Source organism: Zingiber officinale, chromosome 3A (genome assembly GCF_018446385.1).
Source record: "Zingiber officinale cultivar Zhangliang chromosome 3A, Zo_v1.1, whole genome shotgun sequence".
Lineage (NCBI taxonomy): Eukaryota > Viridiplantae > Streptophyta > Magnoliopsida > Zingiberales > Zingiberaceae > Zingiber > Zingiber officinale.
This window is the reverse complement of record NC_055990.1, coordinates 31461699-31489559: the sequence shown is the minus strand read 5'-3', so window position 1 is coordinate 31489559 and position 27861 is coordinate 31461699. Positions and strand designations below refer to the sequence as shown.

Here is a 27861-nt window from a genome sequence, read left to right as displayed (position 1 = left end):
TTGAGATATAGAGAGTCAGATATGAAAGTACAATCCAGTATTCCATGAGAAACCCTAGGCCATCATAGAGTCTAATGGATCAAACATAATTCATTGTCATGCAGTAGGAAAAGTGATCAATTCACTATAAGAAAATAGGGCTTTAGAGATGAAAAAATATGTTTCTGAAAGTCATTTTTTTCATCTCTAAAAAAAGTTTGAGATGGAATATTCAGTGTCTAAAATTTGTTATTGAAAGCCTTGTTGCTAATTCAGGAGACGAAAATATTCTCTCTCAAATTTAGAAATAGATTAAAAAGTCATTTATAAATTTGTTTTAAAATTAACCAAATAAAATTAATTTTAAATACAAAATCTATCTCTAAATTTTGTTTGAAATCCATCATTAATTCATCTTAAATAACATATAAAAAATAATTTTAATTTGTTTATAAATCCATTTATAATTCTATTTATAAATCCATATATAATTTTATTTTTAAATTTATTGCTAATTTTTTATTATATTAAATTTCTATATTCATATCTACTACCAAAAGCATTCATACATTTCAAATAAATTAAAAATTATTTAAAATAACTAATTTCTAATCACAAAGTATCATAGAATTAATATTGGGATAAATAAATATTTACATCATCTAAGAAAATGTATACATTTTAAAATCTCTCCTCAAATAATCTAATCTTTACATTCTATCAAGACACTCATGGTCACAGGACCAAATCCTCGTAGACATAAATGATTTGAATATTCTATCTCTTGAATCATTTTACAAACCTTTTCCCTGAGATTTTCTTTGCTTTGCCTACCTTACTCGATAAACTTTTCTTCTCTCTATTTATTTTCTATGATAAGGAGTTCTATCCTCTTGCTAGTAGCATGCATGTCTACAATTTCTTCCCTCTGTCCTCCCTTGTCTCGAACTCCATAAGATAAATTACTTCGTACGAATTAACAAACCAACTAAGTTTGTTGAGACAATCTAGCAAATCAAAACATGGAATGAGTAAGTTTAATAAATATAAAAACAAACATACAATGAGATAACTTATATCGAACAAAAATTACTTACCAATAGTACAAATTTATATTATCTCTATTGAGATTTGGACCACATACTAGAGGAGAAATGAGATAATCAAACTTAGGACAATTAACATGCAATGACATTAATTCTTTAGAAATCTATACCTGAGTCTAGGTCATAATTTTAATATTCTCGCAAATATGTCATCAACAATATTCTGATCAACAAATTATATTTTTAATTGATTTCAAGTTTATATCCTAACTAATTTTCCAAGTCTTGACTTATCTTCCATCCTTGCAATCTTCAAAGCCTCTCAACAAAAGGGGAAGCACTTTTCATCCTGAGAGTCCAAAATAACTCATGAACCTACATACACTTAGTCTTAGTAGAAAGATACAGATTTCCAACAGCCAAACCCCGTAGTCATCTTCTGATTGATACACAACCAAACTTTCTTCACCATTTTTTCTAGTCCACTTGAAATGATGCACCCATAGAAACAAGATCACATCATACCAAATAGTAAATTTCTTTTGTCAATTATATTTACACTAGAAAAAAAAACTCTTGGAGTTTGAATTTTGAACCAAGCATATATAAATTACTTTGATGGATATTTCATAATAGCAAGGAGTCACCATATTCTTAAAAACCAACTTTAGAAAACAACTGTCTTATTCGCTAAGATTTTCTAATCAAAATATATGAAATTACATATGGAACACCAACCAACTCATCGACCTTGATATTTGACATTATATTCTAATACAATCTATAAAATTTAGAATCATGGATATATTGTATCTCAGTAGAGCAATCTAATAAGTTTAAAAGACATCATTTAGTATTTACCTTGCATTGCAGTTGTCTAGCGTTGATAGGAAAGGAACCACTAAACCAATTCAATGATCCAACATGGAATGTCTGCCACCTTTTATCTAATGAAAAGTAGTTTCTTGATTAAGAAACGATATTGTTATGTACAATTTTTTCAACAATATACCTGCAATAATTGATTCAAGTAATATGAAACTGAACTAAATATTAGCCATAAGTTATAGCTAAATCAAGTAATGCAGTGAATATCAGAAAATAAGAGAGAAGCATTTTTATCACCACTGTAATATTGATGCAGCGATACGAGGCAACAAAGCAAGATATGTACTGAGGCAATACAATATACCAGGGTACACCAGGAAGCCATAAACCTTGGCGTTGACCAATAGTGTAGAACCAAATCTACGATGCTTTTCTAGGAAATCTCCAATTTCAGCTACAACCAAAATCCATGCGAGGTTGCCGCCTTGAGAATGAGGCAACCATGAGCAACCATGCACAACCATAGGCGGTCGCACACAACCGTGGCGACCTCACGACCCAAGAGGTGTGCGACCTCGCGGCTGCTAGAGGTGTGCGACCTCACGCCAGCAAGAGGCAGTCAAGCAAGGAAATCCCTAAGAATGACAAAATTGTTGCGGTGAGAGAAAGAAAGGGAAGGGCTGATTCAAGTTACGAAGAGTGCTTAGGCAAAAAAAAAAACATATTGAGAAAAAAAAATAACAAGGCCTAATAAATTTTAGAGGAAAAAATAGCCTATAGTATTTTATAAATCAAAGTCCATTACATCACAAGTTTTATTAATTTAGAAACTAATTTTTTTATCTCAATTTTTTTAGATTTTAAATGATATTTTTTACAATTTTTTAAATCTATTTATACTTAATATTTTTTTATTTTTAAACATTTATATAAAAATTTATTTCAAATATATTTCATATTTCATCTCAAATTTCATTTTATACATTATATTTTTAAAAATAAAATCAATTGATCTTCTTTAAATTTTAAATAAACCTTTTTAATAGAAATACGGCCTCAAATTCTATTTACAATCCATATTTTTTTTTATAAAAAATTATATATTATTTTGTCTATTTTATTAAATTAAAATAGATTAGTGATTCACTAGAAAATCAATCTTTGATTTATAAAAATCTCAAATAGATTTTATTTCTATTTCAAATATTCATTTCTAATCTATATTTATTTTTATTTATAAAAATTTATTATCAATTTCGTCTCAAATTCATTTTAAATTATGCTTTATTTTTTTTTTTTAACATTATTTTATTTAACTAAAACGGAATAGTAATTCCGTAGAAAATATGTTTCTAATGTACTAAAATTTGAAACAAATTTTAATTCCATTTCAGAAATCTGTCTCTAAAGCCCTATTTTCTTGTAATGATTAGAGGTCATGGGATCTAGTGATAGGGTCTCCTCTAAGTTATGATCACTAATTGCTATCTTTCTAAAAGTAGACAATGATTAGAGGTGATACGTCATTGTAAAAGTAAAAGTTCACATTGGATACCATAAGATGGTCTACCTACATAAATACCAATTGAGAATATGAAACCAAACATAGATTAGATGTTTACAATTATTTAGGTGAAACTGAAATCCTAGAATTATTGGATCATGAGCATATGAGAGGGGTGAATGATGTGATTTTAAAAATATTTCTTTTTGTTTTAAAATTGAGTTTGCAAAGGAAATATAACTAAGGAAAAAGAAGCGAGATTAAAAGGGGCAAGAGCTAACATAAGTTTAATTTACTTAGTTCGGAGCCTTTGACGACTCGTACTCTAAGGCCCGCACTTATTGAGTGCTTTCGTTGGACAATCACTATAATATTGAAAAGATTATAAATAGTTAAGTATAATGCAAGAATAATAATAGGATACCGACAACAAATAAGAAAATTCTTGGTTACTGGTTGTCGGAGTTGTCTTTCTGTGTCGTAGAAGCTTCTCAGAGCTATATGCAAGAATGAAAGTTGGAGCAGATGTTATATTGAAGTTTCTAACCGAAGGCCTTTTTATATGCCATTTCTGAGCACCCAAACCATCTCCGATTGCCTCCAACATGACCTTATTCATCGTTGACTTATCCTCCTCTGGGCGCCCGAGCCACCCCTAGGCGCCTGGGTTGTTGACGTGGCAACTCCTCAGCAGAACTTATCTCTGAAAATTTATCCTTCTCCAAGAGTTCAGACCCATCTAGGTGCCCAGATTGTGATGAATCCTAGCCAATCACCGTGCACCACCTAAGCTCCGTTGGTCATCCTGTTCGGTCCCATCCCAGGCTCCTGGACCAATTTCGGGCGCTTGAGCCTTCGAGCGCCTAGACTGTGTCCGAGCGTCTGGAGCCCCCTTTTTCAGCAACTTATTTTCCTACATCACAAGGTTAGCACAACAAGCAATAATATATAAGGAAGAGTGATAGAGTATTTGATAGTCTCCGGACTGTTCGATCCTGACTTCAAGTTTCACTAAAACCCTAGGTCAGATTGACTCCTATTGTTCTCTCAACCGGGAATGCGTTCTCACTAAATCTCTCCTCAAGTTTCTTATCTTTACTTACCATTTATGGACTTAGTTGATCTTGATCTCTTGACCCACCATGTCTTCCTACCTGATGTCCCATGGACTTTATCCAATCTTTTGATCCTCCCTAACCTGACTAGACTTCTTGCCAACTGTCTAGTCCTCTCTGAATTAGCTGGACTTCATGCCAATCATCTGGCCCTCTTGACCCGATTGGACTTCAGCCTAGTGTCTAGTCCCTATCAAGTCTTTTTAGTCCTCCACACTGTTAGTGTGTGCACTTATATACCAAGACACTCCTTATATATTTTGTGAATAATTATTTAATAAAAGTAAGAATTTATCATTAATTATTTACTTTTTTGTACGTATATGATTAATGATAAAGTCTCACAGATTAATGGATATATTAATCTAAAAATAGTCCTTGATCGGATAGATATCTAGAGGGAACATGGATATCTAGATCAACGCTGAGTATGAATAGGTCTAGATAGATCGAGGGATGAATTTCCAAGTTGTACTTGGGGGTGCCTTGAGTTTAAAGGTACACTAGACATGACCCACTCAAGAGGAGACCACATATTAAGTGTCATTGGTTATTCCTCTTATGAACGAGTGTAACTGATCTTTTGACTTAAGACCTTCATTTATTCTATGCGTGGAGTTATGTGCTTTGACGTCGTTAAAAATAGTCTTTAATCGGATTGTGATTAATACGATAGTTGGGTGTATGTCAAAGTGTAGAGAGAATAGTATTGAGTCAATAGAGGATCCATCACTCTCTTGGATTAGGAGTTAACATCCAGGCCACTTGATAGAGATATTAGTGATTCGAAATCTATGGTCATGGGAGGAATGATTTATCATTCAAGAGGAGTCTATTATATCTTAGAAATCAAGTAAAATAATTAATTTGGTAATGATGTATAATATATCAAATTAATTGAGATGTAGGCTTAGATGAAGAGATTGAATTAAACAGTAATCGATTCATGGTGGTTTACAGTTTATGACTAATATTAATTTTATCGTGTTGGGTAGCTAAAAATTATCGCTAGATGGTTACCTTAGTTTGTGTATAGATTTACACTTCCTTCGTATATAAAACCTAGAGGGTCGAATGTATAGCACGTAGAGATGAATAATGGTATCGGAAGCTAGTCGAAATCAAGATCAAATATGGATTTATTTGATACAAAGAAGAGAGAATTCAAATATCCATAATCATGATGATTAATGAAGAATTTGAAGAGTCATCATAATGATAATTAATAGAGAAATTGAAGAGTCATCATAATGAAGGTCAAAAATAAAAAATTTATGGAGGCTATAACTCTTCATCTTCCTAATTAATGAAGATCATAAATGATGAATTAATTATGACTTTAACTCTTCATATTCCTTGAATACTATAAGTAGCCATCCTCGGAAAGATTCAAAGAGTATTCCTTCTCTCCATTTCTCCTTCGCCAACTTCTTCTTCATTTGGAAGAGATCATAGTGCTTCCAAGGCTTTATCGATCCAAGAGGCTAGCACCTAACAGATCGTATCAAGTTTGTGATCTAGTGCGCGTGGATACCGCTAGAGGAGTCACACGTGGGGCTCTTATCTGTCTGTAATATTATTCAAGCTTATCGAGAACTCAAGGTATGTTTTTATATTATTTTTGTGTAAAACTATATGTACCACAAAAAGATCCATGATTTAATATATGTCTTTCACTGTGCTCTGAACCCAACAATGGTATCAAAGTCAATTCGTGGTTAGATCATATAATATGAAGCTGATTCTTATAAATTTATTTGAGGAATCTGTTGGAGTGTATACTAAAAGCCTAGCTTTTTGTATAAACATTTACTTAGAAATAAGAATCATATTGGTCAAATATCTACAAGTTAAGTGTAGTTGTTCGATTAATTTATATTGTAGATAACATGGTGTGTGGTGTCACACACAGAAGATCATATTATCATTTCTTTATAAATTATAAACAGTTGGTCACGACAAGATGGAAAGGAACAATCCATTGTTATAGTCGTAGTGTAATTAGATATTAGTTTATCTTGACTGATAAATTACACTAGTACACTCTGAGTGTATTGAGTAGGACCATTTAAGATAAGTTCTTTTTATACTAACTTAATAAAAGATCATATTATCATTTCTTTATAAATTATAAACAGTTGGTCACGACAAGATGGAAAGGAACAATCCATTGTTATAGTCGTAGTGTAATTAGATATTAGTTTATCTTGACTGATAAATTACACTAGTACACTCTGAGTGTATTGAGTAGGATCATTTAAGATAAGTTCTTTTTATACTAACTTAATAAAAGAACAAATATCTTAGTTATTATGGAAGTGTGTGCTCTTAATCCTAATATAATAACAAGCACATATATTTAATATTTATTTCTTTGACTTATCAAAGGGTGTGATTTAGTTCGATAAATCAATAAGTCCGATAAGTTAGGAAATGATATTACTTATAGTGTATGTTGTTGATTATAGAAGGAAACTGTGTCCTAATAATCTAGGTTGAGAATGTCCCCAAGGGGAGCTCATAAGGATTGTCATGTTAAACCCTGCAGGTGGACTTAGTCTGACATGACGATAAGGTTGAGTGGTACTACTCTTGGACTAAAATATTAATTAAAGTGAGTTGTCAGTAACTCAATTAATTAGTGGACATTTGATATCTTAAACACAGGGAGACTAACACACTCATAATAAGAATGAGTCCAAAACGTAATTTGGGATTGGTGCGGTAGTTCAATAATAATTCTTTAGTGGTATGAATTATTATTGATGAAATTAAGCTGAGTGTTCGGGGCGAACACGGGAAGCTTAATTTCATCGGGAGACCAAAATCAATTTCTCCTCTCGGTCCCTATCGTAGCCTCTTGTATATAGAGATTTATACCCACTCCTTACCCAACCCAAGGGGGCCGACTAAGCTAGCTTGGAACCCAAGCTAGGGCCGGCCAAGACCAAGTGGTTGAGCCAAGTTGGTGGTCGGCCAATGCTTGGAGTCCAAGCATGATGTGACCGACCACATCACATAAAAAAGGATTTTTTATTTTAAATTATTTCTTATGTGGATATTATGGTTTTAAAAGAGAGTTTAAAATTTAAACATTTCCTTTTATAGCTTTCTACAAAAGATTAAGAAAAGATTTGATATCTTTCCTTATTTGTAGCTTGGAAGGAAGATTTTAATTTTGATAAGACTTTCCTTTTTGTAATCATGTTCATGATTTAAAGAGAGAGTTTTAAAATTAAATATTTCCTTTTATAAGTTTCCACAAAAAAATTAAGAAAAGATTTGATATCTTTCCTTATTTGTAGATTGAAAGGAGATTTTAATTTTTAGAGAAAAATCTCCCTTTTGGAAATCAACCACATGTTTAAAAGAAAGATTTTAATTTATAAAATTTCCTTTTATAGCCAAACCATGAAGGGAAAAGTTATTAGAGAAATTTTTTATAAATTTCCGGAAACAAATTAGGAAGTTTTAATTCTTGTGTGAATTAAACTTTCCTTGATTGGAGATTAATAGTGGCCGGCTAAGAAAAGAAAATTATTTTTAATTAAATAAATTTTCTTTTTCATGGAAAAGGAATTAAGGAAGTTTTTATTTAAATTTCCTTATTTGCCAAGACCAAGAATTATAAAAGAGGGGGTAGAGGTACCTTCATGGGCAACAACTCTATTCTATTTTTCCTCCCTCTTTTCCTTGGTTGTGGCCGGCCCTAGAGGTTCTCCCTCTCCTCTTCTCTTCTTCTTTAGTGGCTAGTTTCATCCTTCTCTTGGAGCTTTTGATGGTGGCCGGTTCTAGCTAGGAGAAGAAGGAGAGAAAGGAGGCGTTGTTTTTTGCATCTCTTGGAGCTTGGTGGTGGTGGCCGAAATTCTACATCCTTGGAGGATTCATGGTTTGGCCGAAACTTGCAAGGAAGAAGGAGAAGGGCTTGGGTGGTTCTCGTCTCGGTAGATCATTGCCCACACAACGTCCGGGATAAGAAGAGGAATACGGTAGAAGATCAAGAGGTCGTTGCATACAAAGGAAGGTATAACTAGTAATTATTTTCCGCATCATATTAGTTTTTCTTTTGTATGAATTCCAAACACAAGAGGCATTAGAATCTAGATTTTCGAATTAGATATTCGAAGTTGTGTTTCTTTTATTTTATTTTTTGAATTTGTGATTCGATTGTTCTTTTTGGTTAAACCTAATGTTATTTTAGGAAATTAAATATTGAATTTCTATTAAAGGCTTTGTCGAGGCAGTGGTGGTTGATCCCATATCAAAGAAGGCCAAGTGCCTCGCCATATTTGACCTGGGAGTCGATTTTAGAAATAAATATTTAATTGAATTTATAACATAAGTGGATTTGGATCAATAGTGTTAAGTTCCGCTTGTGATCCAAGTCTAAACCATTAAGAACAAATAAGTTAAATTTGGAATCAATAATGTTAAGTTCCGTTTGTAATTCCTAATTTAACTTCTAAATAACACAATAGGTTGTTTAGGAAAGGTTCGACACTTGTATAAAATTTTTGTACAGTGGAACCGGTACGATCTTCCTAGGACCAACCAATAGAATCAGTGTTTTGAGAAATTTCAAAGAAATCTTAATTTCTTTATTTCAAGTTATATGCCATAACATTTCATGATAGAAATGAATTTTGTCTAAAACCTGTAAAGTAATACATGTTGTAATTTAGATATAAATTCCTTATGACATAAATAGATTAGTATGTTAAAATCTCCGAGAACTATTTTTCTTAAAAGACTAAGAGGATTAATGGAGATAAATCTCATAATGAGATTGTGCAAATGCACAAGAAGTTAATTATGGTGAGATATTTTAATAATTATAAAATCCCTTAAATATATTAAAGTCAAGATTTATTAAAAGCCCTCCACTAATAACTATGATGATAGTTAGAGTTTTTACATAAGTCGGTACAGCTCAACTGTGGGCTTGTGTCAAAACATCTATAATTTATCATAATTATTAGTGGGTCGATTTAACTCAAATTCGTTGACTTGTTTGACTTAGCTAAGATTAACTGATTTGAGGGGCAAGTGTTGAGAATATAAGGCACAACAAGAACATACCGAAAGTCACATAGATTTATGATTGGCAAGTTAAGGCCTACTTAATGAATGTAGTATATAGGTACAGCTTAGCTGTGTGCATTCTATATGATTCAGGGTTTCAGTCCTATTAGGAATTGTTACCAACCAATTCTTGATTCTAACAGTGAGGGCTATTAGACTTGAATAAAATAATAGGAGTTATAAAAGACCTTTATTAAATATATTCCACAAATACTAAAACTCTGCTTTAAATTTTAGATGGCAAATACAAGTACCTTATCACTGCCAAGCATTCTCGAGAAAGAGAATATCCTCCTCGATTCCACTACCTGGATTGGTATAGGAAACTAAAAATCGTCTTAAGACACGAGAGAAAAATTTACGTGCTCAAAGATGAACCACTGAAAGAGCCTACACCCAATGCTTCAAACGAAGACCAATAATATTATTCTCAGTATATGGAAGATGCACTGGATGTGCAATGCATCATGTTGTTTTCTATGTCCTTCGAGTTGCAGAGACAACATGAGAACATGAGTGCTAAGGAGATTGATCAGCACTTGCGTGAGCTCTTCCAAGAGAGTGCAAGAGTAGAGAGGTATGAAACCTCTCGAGCACTATTTCGTACCATGCTGGAGGAAGGAAACCAAGTTGGGTCTCATGTACTCAAGATGATTGGGTACATAGAGAGGCTCAAGAGCTTAGGTTCCAAGTTGGACCAGGACTTGGCTATTGACTTAATCTTGTCGTCACTACCTCCATCATTTTCCCAGTTCATGTTGAATTTCAACATAAACAGCATGGACAAGAGTTTGACTGATATGATGGTAATGCTAAAAACTGCTGAGAAGGATATGAAGGTAAATCCTTCACTGCATGTAATGATGGTCAGAAAGACCAACAAGCACCCTAGCACTGGGAAGTTTAATCCCAAGGTTAATGCAGTGAAGAATCCTAGATATCAAGCTTAGAAGAAGCTTAAGAAAGGGATGCAGGTACCCTAATCTAATGAGAAGGAGGCCATGTGCTTCCATTGTGGCAAGAAAGGTCACTGAAGAAAAACTGTTATATTTTCATGAAGAAGAATGCCAGTGGAGCGGATGCTTTAGGTATCATTATGATAGAGTACAATCTTTCTATTTCTTCATCATAAGTCATTGATTCTGGAAGTAGTTCTCACATTTGTGAGAACATGCAGGGTCTAAATGACTACAGATGATTGTCCAAGGGCGAAATGGACCTACGAGTAGCTAATGGAACGAGAGTTGCTACATTAGCTGTAGGAACCTATTCAATAAATTTGCCTAGTGACTTGTTTTGAATTTAGAAAACTATTATTTTATTTCTAGTTTCTCAAAGAATATCATTTCGATGTCGAGTTTAGACACCAAGGGATTTGTATTTCAATTCAAGGACAAGTTATGTTCCTTTTATTTGAATAATATATTCTATGGGAATGGTTCATTGAATAATGGTCTTTATATTCTTAACTTAGATGAACTGATCTATTGTATTGAAAGTAAGAAACAAAAATTACATGACTCAAACTTAACATATTTTTGGCACTGTAGACTTGGTCATATAACCCAGAAACACATCGCTAGATTACTCAGTAATAGGTATTTGGACTCTTTTGAATTAGAGCTCATAGATATATGTGAAGCATGTTTACAAGGCAAAATGACCAAGAAGCCATTCATCAAGATAGGTGAACGGGCAAAGGAACCACTAGAACTCATACATAGTGATGTTTGTGGGTCATTGTAAGTTCAGGCTAGAGGAGCATATACCTACTTCGTGACTTTTATTGACGATTTAAGTAGATATGGATATATCTACTTAATGAGACATAAGTCTGAAACTCTAGACAAATTTAAGGAGTTTAAGAATGAGGTAGAAAATTAATGTGGCAAGAAGATCAAGGCCCTTCGGAGTGATCAAGGTGGCGAGTATCTAAGCCAAGAGTTCGTTTATTACCTAAAAGAGTGTGGGATAATTTCCCAACTTACACCTCCTAGAACGCCAAAGTGGAATGATATTTCAGAAAGGAGAAATCGTACACTCATAGATATGGTTAGATCAATGATGAGTCATGCAAGTCTTCCAATGACATTTTGGGAGTATGCCTTAGAAACAGTAGCACACACACTTAACCGAGTTCCAACCAAGACTGTAGATAAGACTCCTTATGAATTATGGTTTGGAAAGAAACTAAATTTATCTTATCTTAAGATATGAAGTTGTGATGCTTATGTGATGAATGAAAATTCTAATAACCTTGCAGCAAGATCCATAAAATGTACATTTATAGGTTATCCCAAAGCTACAATGGGATATTATTTTTATCTCCCAAGTGAGAACAAAGTTATTATTGCTCAATATGCTACATTTTTAGAAAAAGAATTTATTTCTAAAGAAAGTAGTGGGAATAAAGTAAGTCTTGAAGAAATTATAGACTCTACAAACATGTTGGAAGATGAACAATTTGATAATGAGACAGTGCCACAAGTACAAGTGTCTCCTTCATCTGAGACTGCTCATGAAATGCGAGATCAACGTAAGTCTACAAGAATATATCGAGAGCCAAATAGATATGGTTGGCTGGTAACCCAAGATGAGGAAGTGTTACTCATCGAAGATGATGAATCGCCGACTTACGAGGAAGCAGTTGCTTCAAATGATTCTGAGAAATGGCTAGAAGCCATGAAATCTGAAATGGACTCCATGTACACCAATCAAGTTTGGGAATTGGTTGATGTACTAATTAGGGTAAAACCCATAGGGTGCAAATGGATCTTCAAGAAAAAGATTGACATGGATGGGAACATAAGTAGCTATAAAGCTAGGCTTGTGACAAAGGGTTTCAATCAACGTCAAGGAATTAACTATGATGAAACATTTTTGCCTATTGCAATACTTAAGTCTATTAGAATTTTACTAGCTATAGCATCTTACAAGGACTATGAGATTTAGCAAATGGATGTTAAAATTACTTTCCTAAATGGAAGGTTGCAGGAGAAAGTATATATGGTACAACCTCTTGGTTTTGTAAAATCTGAGAAAGCTAATAAGTTATGTAGGCTCAAGAAGTCCATTTATGGACTAAAGCAAGCATCTCAGAGTTGGAATTTGCGATTTGATGAAGCTATTAAAGATTTTTATTTTGTCAAAAATCCAAAAGAACCTTGCATTTACAAGAAGGTTAGTGGGAGCAAGATTACGTTCCTAGTGTTGTATGTTGATGATATACTTCTTATAGGAAATGACATCCCTAGCTTAGAATCTACCAAGAATTGGTTGGGAGAGTGTTTCTTAATAAAGATCTTAGGGATGCAACCTATGTCTTAGGTATTAAAATATACCGAGATAGACCAAGCAGGTTACTAGGGTTGAGTCAAGGTGTATACATTGATAAAATGATGAATAGATTTGGTATGCAGGACTCCAAGAGAGGATATTTATCAATGTCACATGGTGTGCATCTTTCCAAGGCTATGTGTCCACGAATACAAGAGCAAAGAAGTAGAATGGACAAGATATCTTATGCTTCGACTATAGGGTCCATAATGTATGCTATGATCTGCACTCGACCAGATGTCTCGTATGCATTAAGCATGACGAGTAGATATCAGTCAGATCCTAGAGAGGGTCATTGGATTGCAATAAAGACTATCCTCAAGTATCTTAGAAGAACAAATAATATGTTCTTAGTTTTCAGAGGAGACGAGTAATTAGTCGTTAGAGGATATACTGACACAAGTTTTCAGACAGATCGGGATGATCTAAAATCACAACAAGGATATATGTTTTGTCTGAATGGTGCAGCTATTTGCTGAAGGAGTTCCAAACAGGAGACAATTGCAAATTCAACAGCTGAGCCTAAGTATATAGCAACATCAGAGGCAGCAAAGGAAGCTGTGTGGATCAAGAACTTCATAGCAGAGCTTGAAGTGGTTCCTAGCATGATCCAATTGTACTATATTGTGACAATAATATAGCCATAGCACAGGAAAAGGAGCTAAGGTCTCACCAATGATCCAAGCATGTACTAAGAATGTAACGACCCAATTTTCCTCATTAGGAGTTCTAAAAGTTCTTAAAAATATTTAGAAATATTCTAGGGATTTTTAGAAATTTTTAGAGTATTTTTATGTAATTTTTGGAGGTCGTTTGGTATTTTACTAGACGAAAGAAGTTTTGACAAAAAAATGTCCAAGCTGAGTTTCGAACCCGAGACCTTCGACCAAACCAAACCTTAAGTGAATCCTGCTAACCAAGTGTGCTGCGGATATTTTATGAACATATAGGAACCAAATTATACTTAAGCCATAATAGGAACAGGAAATAATAGGAAGAAAAGGGTTGCAGCCGAGATTTGAACCCACGAGCCGAGTCTTAAGCAGGACGCAGCCAACCAACTGGCCCGCGGATATTTCGTGAAAGAGTAAGGCATGAAATATTCTTAAGCAATAGTTGATAACGGAAATTACCTTAGGTTATAAAAAGAGGGCTTAAGTGATTTTCGAAAAAACCTAACTTTTCCTTTCTCCTCTCTCGACGACGGCGTTTTCTCTCGGGCGAAAAACACAACAGAGCTTTAGGGCTTCTCCGGCGGCCGGCCAAAGGGGACCTCTCCGTGGGTTCTTCACAAGTCCGAGCTCCTCTCGTCGAGGAGAATCCGTAGGCACGAGGAAGAGGGCGAGTTTGTGAAATCCTCCGCAAGCCCTAGAAGCATTGGAAGCCTTCTTCTTCGGCTGTAAGTCCAAGAAACCCAAGGTAAGTCGCTACTCACCTGCAGCAGGATAGTTTCGAGGTCTATTCCTTGTTCCTCTCCTTGTTCCCGAAGCTTTGCATGAAACCCTAGGGCTTGTTTGTAGGTGAATTGATAAGCTGTTTTTATCTCACAACATGCCCTAAGAGTTGTATTTATTTTGTTGCTAATCTTTTTGTCAAGCCAGGACAGCCCATATATTTAGCATACGGTTTTGGGATTCCTTGTTTCTGCCATGTATTAACAATGGTTCTTTAGGGCTGCTATATTTTCAGTAGAGCAATATATAGAAGTTCAAGTTGTGAATCAGTTTTGTAGAGGTTTATGTTTTAAGTTTTCAGCAAGTTTAATTTGGTGATTGTTGAGGTTTTGTGATTTGAACTGTGAAGCTTTGATTTCTTATGGTTTTGCAATCACTGGATGGTTCCGAATTGGAACGATGAAGTTCTGTTTCTCCTTTGTGCTTCTTAATACCATGAGTAGATAAGGTTCAGTTGGAGGTGTTACTGTTGTTTTTGCTTAATGGATTTGGCTGGTTAGTGAGTGTTTTGTTTCCTCCTAGTGGTTCCAAAAGTTTCGGACAGAGTTTAATATTTGCTAAGAAAAAAAAAAGGCACAAACAGCCCCATTTCCCTTGTGTTTACAGCAAGCATGAAAAGGAGTGAATAGCTTTTGTAGTAGTGCAGATTTTTGCATTTAGGAGCAGTGCAGATTTTTGCATATTGTAGCATTGCAGATTTTGGTTTTCCATTGCTTTTTGATGTGTACAAACAGATTTCTGGATTTCCTTATTGCCATTAGTTGTGCACGAGCAGATTTGAGGTCTAGATATGCTACTTACATTCAAGTATACAGATTTGAGGTTTAGATATATTTTCTTGTTACACTCATTCTAGGATACAGATTTGAATTTTTCTATTCTAACATGAGGTTTAGATATGTTTCCTTGCTACCATTTATTCCAGCAAGCTTCACATAAGTTTAGATTCAGTTAGTTTAGTTCTCTTAATTCGAAGCATGCAGTATAGGTTTTAATTCCAACAAGTTTTAGATTTAGTTTAAGTTAGTATTGTACGCAAGATTTTTATAAGTATTGTTTACAGATTTTGATATGTATTGCATGCAGAACTCCAATCTTAGAACAGATTTTTATTAAGCTTAATATGCAGAATTTTATTAGCATAGTAGGCAGATTTTTTGTTTAAGCATTTTAAAGTAAGAATTTGCTTAAACATTTCAGTTTCTTTTTAAAGAAACATTCTTTTAGAAGTATTAACAAGTATAAGAAAGATAAAGAAAAGCAAGAAAAAGGCCAAGGCCTTAAGTAGATCCCAAAGTCAAGACTTTATGGATTTTGGCACACAAGGTGCTTAAAGGAAATGCTGAGGCATTATATATTAGAAGTGTTAAAAGATAACAAGTATTTTACTTTTATCAGTGGCACTGTACTGGACTCTCAGTGGTCCTTGGGTTGGGCTCCCATAGTCGTCCCTAGGTTTAGATAACCTAGTATGCAGGACTCTCAGTTGTCCTTAGATTTGGCTCCCATAGTCGTCCCTAGGTTTAGATAACCTAGTAAACCCTACTAGATTCGGGACCAGCTATCTCGTGTGTAATTAGGGATGCGCGCATAGCAAGTACAGTTGCCGGGCCCAAAAAGAAAGTTGATTATTATTTTGAAGTATTATAAGTATAAGCTTTTGAACAAGTAAAATGAGTTTCACACAAGTATAACAGTATTAAAGTAAAAGTTTTAAACAAGTGGAATAAAAGAATAAGTTTTTAACAAATGAAATAAGTTTCATTTTGTTTTAAAAGCAGCAAGTTCAGTTTTCTTTTATGCTAGCATGTTATTTAGATTAGCTTACTGTTCTTTGCTATTACAAGAGCATGAGTAGTTTTACATGTCTAGCATTTCAGTATGTTTGTTTCTTTTACTAGTAGATGAGCATGAGTAGTTTTCCTTTGAGAATTCAGTTTTAGTTTTCAGTATATTCACATGCATATCGAGATTTTGTGAGTTAGATAGCGCTTACTAAGCATTTTGCTTATAGATTGCATTTCCTCTTACTGCAGATAAAGGAAGACGAGGAGGAGGTGAGGATAGTGTGTGATGCCAGGACTATGAAAGAGACTTGGGATATTATTAAGTTTCCGCATTTTAGTAATTAATAAACATTTGAAGTTGTATTTCATGTTCATGTCATTTGAGATTCTTTTGTTTAGATTTCATGGAAATGAGTTCTGTTTAGTAAGTATGCATTTTTGGTGTTGTCACTTATTTAACTGCGTGAGTGATTGATATATGTTCCAGCCATATGTGGCTGATGTATAATATGTTTGTATCTCGGTTTATAGTCACCGGTACAGGGGAGACTCTGTCGAAATTTTTCGGTAGAGACTCTTCGTAGTTTCGATCATACCGGTTAAGTAGAGTTAGTAGTTAAGTAACGGTCATCCTTAGAGTGTAATAGTATAGATAAGAAGGGTGGTCGTTACAAAGGAAGTATCACCTCCTTAGAGAGATTGTTCAGAGGGGTGATGTGTTGTTTAGCAAAGTAGATACCAGCGAGAATATCGCAAACCCACTCATAAAGACCTTACCTCTACAGAAACATGAGACCCATGTGAGGAGACTAGGACTGAGAGTCCCTAGTGTTTGGTATTAGTGCAAGTGGGAGATTGTTAGTGTGTGCACTTATGTGTCAAGACACTCCTTATGTATTTTGTGGATAGTTATTTAATAAAAGTAAGAATTTATCATTAATTATTTACTTTTTTGTATGTATATGATTAATGATAAAGTCCTATAAATTAATGGGTATATTAATATGAAAACCGTCCTTGATCAGATAGATATCTAGAGGGGGCATGGATATCTAAATCAACGCTGAGTATGACTAGGTCGAGATAGATCGAGGGATGGATATTCAAGTTGTACTTGAGGGGTGCCTTGATTTTTTAGGTACACTAGACACGACCCGCTTAAGAGGAGACCACGTATTAAGTATCATTGGTTATTCCTCTTATGAACGAGTGTAACTGATCTTTTGACTTGAAACCTTCATTTATTCTATACGTGGAGGTATATGCTTTAACGCTGTTAAAAGCAGTCTTTAATCAGATTGTGATTAATGTAACGACCCAATTTTCCCTATTTCAAGTTTTAAAAGTCCATAAAAATATTTGGAAATGCTTTTAAAATATTCTAGAGATTTTTAGGAATTTTTAGAGTATTTTTACGTAATTTTTGGAGGTCGTTTAGTATGTTTACAAAAAGAAAGAAGTTTTGACCAAAAATGTGGAAGTAGAGACTCGAACCTAAGACCTCCGGCCGAACTTGACTTAACCGAATGCAGCCAACCAACTGGGCTGCGCGTGATTTGTTAACTAAGTATGTAGCGAGATGTATTTAAGTTGTTGTAAAGGGCAAAAAATAAAACCTAGGTTATAAAGGGTTAAGTGTTTTTCCCGTGACCTAATCCCATCTCTTCTCCCTTCTTCCATCCCGTGCGTGCGCCGATTCTGCCCGAGCGGAAGAAAAACGAAGCCAGCTTCGTCCCCGACGGCCGGCCGAAGGGAATTTCCACGAGCTCTTGCGGAACCAAGCTCTCCTCATCAAGGAGAACACGCGAAAAGGAAGGAATCACCGAGATCTTGATCTTCACCCGAAACCTAGAAGCTTTAGAGTTCTCTTCTCCGGTTGTAAGTCCAAGAGCAGCGAGGTGAGTTGCTACTCACCTGCAGTAGGATAGCTCCGGGATTTTCGTTCCTTGTTTTCGATTTTGTTGTGTTAATTTGCTGTCCTAAGGGTGCTGGGCCGAATTTGCCATGTTAGGGCAATAGGTTTCGGATTTCTATGCTAGGGTTTTCCTTTGGAGTAAGATTGGGTTGCTGTTGAACAGAATTATAAGCTAGGGTTTCCCTTTCATTTCTGTAGCATACATATTAAGCATGCTAATTTATGGATTAAGTAAGTGGGGTGTTTTACTCTTATTGGTTCCTACCGTGGCACTAAACAGGGAAATGGACTATGGTTCCGGGTTGTTTTGAAGTAAACTTGAAGAATTCTGTTGCTTTATGTTGTGAACATGTTTGCAAAGATTTTAGTTACAGCAGTATTTTCTGGTTGGTTTGTGTCGGGGAACATAACAAGAAGAACAAGCATGTTTTGGATCCATATTAGCTATAGACCTTTTATTAAATTGTTAGAGCATGAAATGCTGTAGATTTATAGCTCTTGTTGGATTTTCTCCTTGCTGCGATAAAAGAACAACTTTGAAATTAAGTATATCAATCTTAGACTTCTTTGTTACCTTAATTAGCATCTCAGTCTTAGCATATTAGTTTTATTTGCATTTCTGCAAGCATGAACAGCTCTGTTTAGAGCTTAGAGCAGTTTCTCTTTAATCGCATATTCGCAAGCAAGAACAATTTCATTTAGGGCCTAGAACAACCTTTCTTTATTTGCATTTCTGTTTGTGTAGCAATAGATGTACATGAACAGACTTTCTAGTTTTAAGTTGCATTCTTTTGCCCTATTTTACAGCATGTTTAGGAAGCTTAAAGTTGCTTTCTTTTGTACTATTTTTAAGCATGATTAGTAAGTTCAAAGTTGCTTTCTTTTGCTCTATTTTATAGCATGATTAGTAAGTTCATATTTGCTTTCCTTTGCTTTGTTTTATAACATGCTTAGAGAGTTCAGATCTGTTTCCCTTATGTTATTTTTATATAGCATGCTTGGTTGGTTGTAATTCTACACTTGATAGATATATCTATAGGATTTTAATAAGCTTTAATCAAGGAGTATGAGAAGTATGAGTAAAGAAAAGAAAGAAAAAGGCCAAGGCCTTAAGTAGATCCCAAAGTCAAGACTTTAGGGATTTTAGCACACAAGGTGCTTATTAATATGCCAAGGCATTTAAAGAAGTAATTAAGATAATAAGTATTTTACTTTTAAGAAAAGGCTAGTACCCGACTTCCAAAGTTGTCGTTAAACAAATCCAGGTGTCCAATTCCAAGGTCTTGGCCTAGAAGTATCTTGTAGTTTCGGGATTAGCTACCCCAACCTATTAGGAAGCGCGAAAAATGGTACTATGTCGGGCCCAAGAGAAGTTGATTATTATTTTCAAGTATTAAAGTATAAATTTTAAACAAGTGAAATAAAAGAATAAGATTAGAGTAAATGAAGTAAGTTTCACTTTGTTTTAAAGATCAGCAAGTTTAGCTTTCTTTTATGCTAGCAGCTTTTACATGTTTAGTTTCTTACATGTTATTTATTTGCTAGTTGATGAGCATGTTTTTTGTTTTATATGTTAGCATTCCAGTTAGTTTGCTTTCTTTATTAGTTTATGAGCATGAGTAGTTATACATGTTATCTTTTCTGTTAGTTGATTTCTTTGCTATTTATGAGCATGAGTAGCTTTACATATTAGCATTCAGTTTTAGCATGTTTTTATTTGTATACATGCATATCGAGTTTTGTGAGTTAGATAGCGCTCACTAAGCTTTATGCTTATAGACTGCATTTTCTCCTACTGCAGATAAAGAAAAAGGAAAGTTAATATGAAGGAAGGCGACAAGGAGATGCAAGAGGGGTGTATGATGTCTGCACTATGGAAGTCCTAGGGATCCTTGCGAATAAAATAAATTATGATTTGTTCTTTGAGTTAATTAAGTTTTTATGTGTTAAGGAAATTTGATAACTGTTTATAAGGACACTTGATACTGTGTTTGCTATTCAGTTGTGGTTATGGATTAGTTTTCCTTTATTGTTGCCGAGTTAGAATTATTGTACTGCGTGGTTGATTGTTATGTGTTCCAGCCGCTTGTGGCTGAGTATATATACTGCATATATTGTTGAATATGGTCACCGGTACAGGGGAGACTCTGCCGAAATTTTTCGGTAGGGTTTCCATGTGGTTTTTAATCACACCGGTTAAGTAGAGTTAGTAGTTAAGTAACGGTCATCCTTAGATAGTAGTAGTAGTAAGAAGGGTGGTCGTTACAATTAATATGGTAGTTGGGTGTATGGCAAAGCATAGAGAGAATAGTGTTGAGTCAATAGAGGATTCATCGCTCTCTTTGATTAGGAGTTAACATCCTGGCCACTTGATATAGATATTAGTAACTCGAAATCCATGGCCATGGGAAGAATGATTTATCATTCAAGAGGAGTCTATTATATCTTGGAAAGCAATTAAAACAATTAATTTGGTTATGATGCATAATGTATCGAATTAATTGGGATGTAGGCTTAGATAAAGAGATTGAATTAAACAGTAATCGGTTCATGGTGGTTTACAGTTTATGACTAATATTAATTTTATCATGTTGGGTAGCTAAAAATTATTGTTAGACGATTATCTTAGTCTGTGTATGGATTTACACTTCCTTCGTATATAAAACATAGAGGGTCGCACGTATATCACGTAGACATGAACAATGGTATCAGAAGCTAGTCGAGATCAAGATTAAATATGGATTTATTTGATACAAAAAAGAGAAAATTTGAATAGTCATAATCATGATGATTAATGGAGAATTCGAAGAGTGATCATAATTATAATTAATGGAGAAGTTGAAGAGTCATCATAATGAAGGTCATAAATAAAGAATTTATGGATGTTATAACTCTTCATCTTCCTAATTAATGAAGATCATAAATGATGAATTAATTATGACTTTAACTCTTCATATTCCTTAGAGGCTATAAGTAGCCATCCTTGGAAACATTCAAAGAGTATTCCTTCTCTCCATTTCTCCTTCGTCAACTTCTTCTTCGTTCGGAAGAGATCGTAGTACTTCCAAGGCTTTGTCGATCCAAGAAGCTAGCACCTAATGGATTGTATCAAGTTCGTGATATAGTGCATGTGGATACCACTAGAAGAGTCACACGTGGGGCTCTTATCTATCTGTAATATCATTCAAGCCTATCGAGGACTCGAGGTATGTTTTTATATTATTTTTGTGTAAAACTATATGTACCACGAAAAGATCCATGATTTAATATATGTCTTCCGCTGTGCTCTGAACCCAACACACACTTGTTAGACAAGTTAAATAAATATAACATCTAACTTTAATCCACTTGTCATTCATTAAAATCTGAGTTTGACCATTGGTGCTAACTGCACCAATAAGAATTTCCCTTCACCATTGAACCTTTTGTGATCTTTCTATTTTCTGATCTAGGTCTCTTTGTCTCCCTTCTATGATCACCTCTGCCTTCTCATTGAGATCTTATTGCCTTCTCTCTATGATTTCACTGACTTCTACTCTAATTTCTCTACATTCTTTTTGTGATCTTTTCTGCATCTCTCTCTCACCTCTCTTTCTTGCTCTCTCAACTCTAGCTTTCTTTCTTGTTCTAGTGACACACAGACAACATTGATTATCTAGATAACATATTTTATCATTCTAACTATTACTTGATTCACAGTGCTCGTGGGATCGATATCTTTTATTACTTGACGACATTTCTGTGCACTTGCGGATTTGCCACACATCAATTTTTTGGCATCATTATTGAGGACTGTACCAATCAATATTAGTTAGATAGTAATTTGGTTAATCTAGATTTCTTTTATTTTTCTCTTTTGTTACATTTTCTTTTCTTTTTTTATTAAACAAAATGGATGCTCAAAATCAATGGTTCAATCAATTTAATGCTGTGAAATTTTCTAGTCTCTATTGTCATCTTTGTGGTGTAGATTGGCATAATACAGATGATGTTGATATGATTTACACTAATGGTCTAACTTAGATTTTGATGAATAACAAGTGAGTTAAGTTATGTGTTTTATGATCTAAGTGTTTTACCAAGCATGTAGGAATTGACGGGTCTAGAGGACCTAACACCAGGCTGAAATGTAGCTAGGTCCGCAGGATCGGACAAACCAGCAGAAGTCTAGTTGGGTCTGCGGACTTGACAACTGGCATGAAGACTTGGTGGGTCAAGAGGCTAGTCAAACTGACTACAAGTTGGTAAGTAAAGATAAGTCACTGGAGGAGAGTGACTCGATGAGGACGTGTCCCGAATATGGGACAGTAGGTGTCGGTCCAGTTTAGGTCCATTTTAGATCCCTAAACTGAGACCTTGACTAGATCCTTGTCTCAAGAGAGACAGAGTCTAATTATTGCTCAATATCTTTATGCTAACACTTATCTTGTAGGTTATTATTTAGTTTATGGGACTAACATGTTTTATAGGGTAAGAAGAGCATAAAAAGTCTCGGGTGAACAATACACGAGGCGCCTTCAAGCAGTGGAAGGCACCTTGGCACTGTTCATAGAAGACGCCTTCAATGTATGGAAGGTGCCTTCCATAGGATAAGAATTAGACCTCGTTGCAGATAAGGGCCAGTTTATTCAGGATCAAATTTGTCAGGTTGGAGGTGCCTTCCACATCCTTTATAAGGGCTTCTCGACCTAAGTTCTACAACAACTTCTATACAAGCTTCTACACGTCCATTTGAGGTTCTGACTGCTCTGACTTCCTACTGTGACCCTGCTATGATATTGTTGCACCCAACTACTACTGAGGAGCTAACTGACACTGAGCCTAAGCTAACAATCTTCCAAGGTGTTGGGTAATAAACTTGTAATTTTTGTACTTAATTATTTGCAAAAGGATAAGTGCAATGTGTTGCACTTGTTTCATCTTTTTGTGTACTCAATTCCCTTTTCTAGAGGTACTAGAAAAGATATTTTAGTGAATTATCCATTGATAGGTCGACGATACCTGGGTCTTGGAGTAGGAGCCGTTGAAGGCTCCGAACCAAGTAAACCGATCGAGTTTGCTTATTTGTTTGCTTGTTCTTTTACTTCTCTTTCTAACTTCCTTTCTCCACTGCATACTTTACTTTTAAATTTGAAAAGAAAAGATAAGTTTTTCAAAACCACGTGATTCACCCCTCCCCTCTCTCTCTCTCATGTGCGACTCGATCCAACAGATGATTGCCCAATGATTTTTGATCCAACACATAGAGTGTACATGTAAAAATAGAGAATCCTTTTTGATTACTTTCAAATACCATAACAACCACAAAAGTCTAATTTGGAGAAGATGATGAAGAAATTTCTAGCAGTCAAATTTGAAGTGATTGAGAAATTCCATCGGCAACAAGTTATGCACAAAACAATTTCAAATACATCTGATTATGAATGGATGGATCATTCAGGGTTTGAGTATGAAAATACACAACAATATTGTGAGATGTGTGAAGCAACATGACACACAACCGATAATTGTAGTAGGTTTCATAACTTACAAACCAAGTGTGAAAATTTTATTGCAACTCAAAATAAAGCGAATAAAGCCATGAAGAAAACACTTGAAGAAACAAATTTAGTTGTGTTTACCGATATTGTTGTTACTCTTATTGTTGATGTTAATCTTGGTGAAGTTTGTCCTGCTTATGATGATATTGTGGATGAGAGTATAGGGACTTATACTATAGAAACAATACCCTAAGAATCACTTTCTTTGGTCACACAACTACTAGACACTATCAATGTTGTAGGATTTGAATTTTTTTGATGATAAAAGTGTAGGGACTTGCACAGTAAAGGCCAAGCCCCAAGAATCACATCTTTTGTGGCACCACCACCAAAGCTAGAATCTTTCCTAACCACACATGAAACCATATTTGATGATTTACTCACTTTTATGATTGATGTAGGTAAATTTTTATTAGATATATCTGAAGCTATTAATCAATATTTTCTTGACCTTGTTTGTGGTAGGACATACTTTTCATAACAATCACATGAACGATTTTATGTGAACCGTGTGAACATAAGCACATTTAAGGATGGTCTAAGACCTAGAGAAAACAAGTACCTTGCTCCTCCACGAGCAAGATTCAAGACATATTCAAGGCCAAGAGCCCTTGGTAAGAGGGTTCTGAAATATCTCACTCCTCTAAAAACAAAATTTAGATTAGCTAAATAAGAGATCGAGCTTATAGCCATAAACAAGTGCTTCTTGGGAGAAAACTTAAGTTTTTTTCTTGTTTTCATTTATGTTTTTCTCTTATTTTGTAGTTTTAACTCTTTATTTTGCTTAATTTTAGGATAAAGAGCATAATTTCTGGGAACAATGCTTGTTATTTTCAATGATGAAGCATGAAGAGAGTGAAAATGGAGTTTAAGGATAAAATCTGGAGCCTGCCATGGGCGCCCATGCCCTGTGGCACGAGCTGTGCCCGGATTAGTTTCCTCGCCATGGCAACCCTTGCGCTGCTTCATGCCCAGGGCACGGGTCGTGCCCAGGTTCCATAGCCCACCATGGGAACTCGTGCCAGCAGTCACTTGCCATGGCTAGCACTAGTGGAATTCACAGAGCCCAACATGGGACGTTCCACCAGCACGGGCCTTGTCGGGCGCCATAAAAAAAAGAACTTGATCTCTTTTGTGCTAAATTTTGTCAAGAGCAAACATGGGTCATGCCTCCCTTAATCTCCCTTCTTTTTTTTCCTAACCCTAACCCCTTACTTGGTTTTTCTTGTCTATTTTTTTAGGATTCAATAATGAGGAGGAATGTGAATACTGGATAGAGGGGTGTCTTCAACACATGAATAACTCAAACGTTTAGCGTGCATCACTCAGTAATTTTCCTCACTCTAAACTTCCTCCAAATTATAGTTATGATTTCTTTGAAACATTGAAAAATTTAAGCCTAAGAGAATGTATATATGTTGAGTTATTAGTTAGCTTCGTCGATATTTTGGATTCAAACAGAAGCACCCATGCATGCCTTGTCCATTAAGAAATATTTTGATGTATTTAGTATTAGTGTTATCATGCGGATGCATTCTCTCATTTTTAGTGATTCATGTTTTCCTATCTAGTAGTAAAATTGTATAGAAGCGATGTTGAGTTGATTTTTGTTTCACCATATGCCTACCTGATAGTTTGACAATTACACTTTACTTTTGATTTATTTCTAAAAGGTTGATTTAGTACAACATAGTCATGATTTATTTTATTGGACTAGTACCATGGTGATTATAGGTAACCCTTTCTTAATATTTTAGTTACTAGATCATGTTAAAACCCCAAGGTTGTTTTGATATGATCAACAAGTTAAGTTAGGTCCTGTGTTGTTTTAACTTGTGTCTAAGTGTGCAGGAGCTTAAGAGCACAGGTAGTCGAGCGGAAGATGTAGCTAGTGAGAAGGACGGCACGCGGTGCGTCCGAGGGACAAAGCGCTGCGGAAAAGTACACCGACGGACGAGAAGGAAGCGTGCAGTGGTTTCGAGGGACGAGAAGCCGGAGTGGAAGACTGCTCGAGGAGTAAGAGACACAGCTAGCGAGAAGGTCGACACGGGGTGCGACCGAGGGACGAAGACTGTGGATGAGTATGCCGACGGATGAGAAGGAAGCACGTGGTGATTCCGAGGAACGAGAAGCCTGAGCAGAAGTCTGCTCGAGAAGATCGGAAGTTGGGTTCGGGTGAGCCCTATTCCGGATGGCAGAGATCACCCAAGCGAATGGAAGACTCGGACTAAGGCGAACGGAGCCGGAGCAGAAGACCTGGGTTGAAAAAAGTCAACGGGGTTGACTTTCCTAGCCGGGGCGCCCGGAACTGTCCGAGGCGCCCGGAACAGTCCGGGGCGCTTTGACCAGTAACATGTAAGGTATAAACATACTACTAGCAAGTACACTAGGGTTAGTGACAAACTGTATATCACTCCAACTACCACTACTCTCGAGTGGTCGAGGGGACAGTTGCATAGTAACTAACTAGCTACGTAGCGACGAGGGTCCCTACTGCTCGCAACTCCAGTTATCACTACCCATGAGTGAGCGAGTGGGAGCATGACAAGACAAGCAGCATCTGCTCCAACTACCACTACCCATGAGTGGCTGAGCGTGCGACCCTTGCCAACAACCCTCTCAACCACAAGAGAGATATGGTCGCTGACATGCATGCAATGATATGATGTGCAAGATGCAACAGTCATTATATATATATATATATATATATATATGTGTGTGTGTGTGTGTGTGTGTGTGTGTGTGTGTGTGTAAACAGAAATCAGTTATGCTATATGAAGTCAGCATGCTCAATAAGGTATGTAAATAAACAACATTTAAAGCAAATAAGCATGGTATCTAGTATCTGCTAAATATCGGCAACGAGAAACTGTATAGATTTGGAAACAAGCATCTCAAAGATAGAGTGGATAAACATCAAGCACAAGAAAAATATGAGTGGAGTCAAGGTAAATACAACAACTCTCCGAATATATTGCTCATGCACTAAGGTTAAAGTGCTAAAGAGACAAAGTAAGAAGTACCCACCTTTATCTGTCGATCGTGCTAAACCAAATCCCACGTCGAGACGCTCGTCTCGAATCAACGTCCTGTAAATCACATAATGTACAGTTTAGCTAATCACATATATAACAACTAACTAAACCCAAAAGCTAATCCTAATTTGATTAGGTATCCACATTTTAATCCCATTTAATGATCCAACATTTCTTCCACAACTAATCTCCTTATGGGTTAATCAATTAAATCATGGCAACCTTTCAGGATCAAACTATACTTAATTCATCAACCTAATCAATTACATAACAAAAATATCCTTAACCCACTGGTCACTTCATAGACTTATTCCATTAATTATCCAAACACACAAGCAATCAAATGTATCAAATCAGAATTCTTCTATCTAATCCTTTTATTGATGTAAGTTCAATCAGAAATAAGATTTCATTACCCAAACACTGTTCTCCTTCTCCAACCAAAACTTATGGTGGAATGAATCCCTCCCAGGCAATACTCCGAACATCTTCGAGGTTATAGTTCTAGGAAGATATGAACAGAGATATGTCATCACTAAATTAAATCTAACAAATGAAATCTGTTACCCAAATCAACAGATGACCTCCTTCCTCTCTAGCGGTTCACTGTGGCTAGAGTAGAACTAATTAGGACTGGCTGTCGGCAGAGCTAGCTGCTAGCAGTAGTGGAGAGGAGAAGATGAGATCGGAAGAAACACGAGGCTAAGGCTCGACGACATCAGCAGTGAAATGGTGGCAGCTCGACCTCCCACAACGTCTTGGCTCTCCAATTACAATCCCACCTCAGATGATAGTAACCCCCTTCCGTGATAGGAAAAGGGGAGGAGGTAGGCGACATCAGGGTGACGATGACCAGTGATCGGGCAGAGGCGGGTTCAAAGGTGCGATGGGCGCCACACGAGAGGGAGAGAGGGAGTCACACTAGGGAGGCTAATGGCTCTTGCTCGTTGTCGAAGAGGAGTAAGTGACGGTGCTCACACCATGGCTGACGATGTCGGCTTGAGAAGTAAGAGACGATGCCGATGCAGCGATACGAAGCTAGGGTACGACTCGCATTACTTGGGTTGGGCAACGACCATCGACTGTGGTCAGTGGCGAGGCAAGGGTTGGGACGTCAGCGATCAAGGCGACATGGCAAGGTCGCGTGTGGGAGCAAGGGAGAGAGAGATGCGAGATAAGATGGGCGATGGATGAGGAGAAGAAAGGATCGGGGAAGAACAGAGGCATCGACGCAGAGGAG

At 35.8% G+C, this 27861-nt stretch overlaps 1 long non-coding RNA gene across 1 annotated transcript; it reads right to left on the bottom strand.

Annotated features, from left to right (window-relative positions):
- Positions 1–604: 604 nt before the first annotated feature.
- Positions 605–27861, bottom strand: LOC122051651. Its single transcript, XR_006131485.1, has 4 exons — positions 27038–27861; positions 26614–26675; positions 1887–1972; positions 605–986 (listed from the first exon to the last, which is right to left on the bottom strand). It is a non-coding gene; the product is annotated as an uncharacterized LOC122051651 (long non-coding RNA).